Here is a 787-nt window from a genome sequence, read left to right as displayed (position 1 = left end):
GTGGAAACGCTGGCCTGTTTGTTTATCTCTCCTCTGGACCCCACAACGGCTGGTTTAAATAAAATTATCTATCAGTTTCTTTATTGGGAGCAACTAGTTAACGAGCGCTCTAACAAGCGGTTCGGAAGCATTCCGCGCGTGACAAGTGTCGCGCGCGGAGCGCTCCCGCGATGGAAACCAGTTGGCGCGGGTGGTTCCCGTTTTTCCTTTCCGGTTTGTGGTTTCGTGCGTTTTGCAGTTTGACCCTCGAACTACCAGAATTTTCCGTTTTCCCTTTTCGCGCGAAAACACAAAGAAAATACCAGTTCGCGCAGTTGGTTCCCTGTTTCCCTTTCTCTTTTCCCTTTTTGTTCCCATTATATTTCCGGGTAATGAATATTTATGGGGTAGTTACGGGCGAGGACTACCAACACTATCAAATGTGACCTTTTAAGTAAGGAAAATAAGCAACTTTTTAATGTAAAACGGCAGTCTTCAGAATCGTTCAATCGTGTGACTTCTTTATAGGCACAGGTGAACCCTAGAAGAGGCACGGGTGTATAACTTTACTAAATTAAAGAAAAGCGCCTCCGGCGCGAGGGAACCTCCTGCTCGCCTTCGGCTCGTTTAATTTTCATAAACATCTAGAAGGGGGGGCACAGGTCGAAGTGTGTGTTGGTCGTGCAGCGTGCTGGTTCGTGCGGCGCGTTGTCCGTCGTGGTGTGACACGCCGCCTCCGGCACGAGGGAACCTCCTGCTCGCCTTCAGCTCGTTTAATTTTCATAAACATCTTGAAGGGGGGCATAGG

This window comes from Triticum aestivum, chromosome 3D (genome assembly GCF_018294505.1).
Source record: "Triticum aestivum cultivar Chinese Spring chromosome 3D, IWGSC CS RefSeq v2.1, whole genome shotgun sequence".
NCBI lineage: Eukaryota > Viridiplantae > Streptophyta > Magnoliopsida > Poales > Poaceae > Triticum > Triticum aestivum.
The sequence above is the reverse complement of the archived record's forward strand: the minus strand, read 5'-3'. Positions refer to the sequence as shown.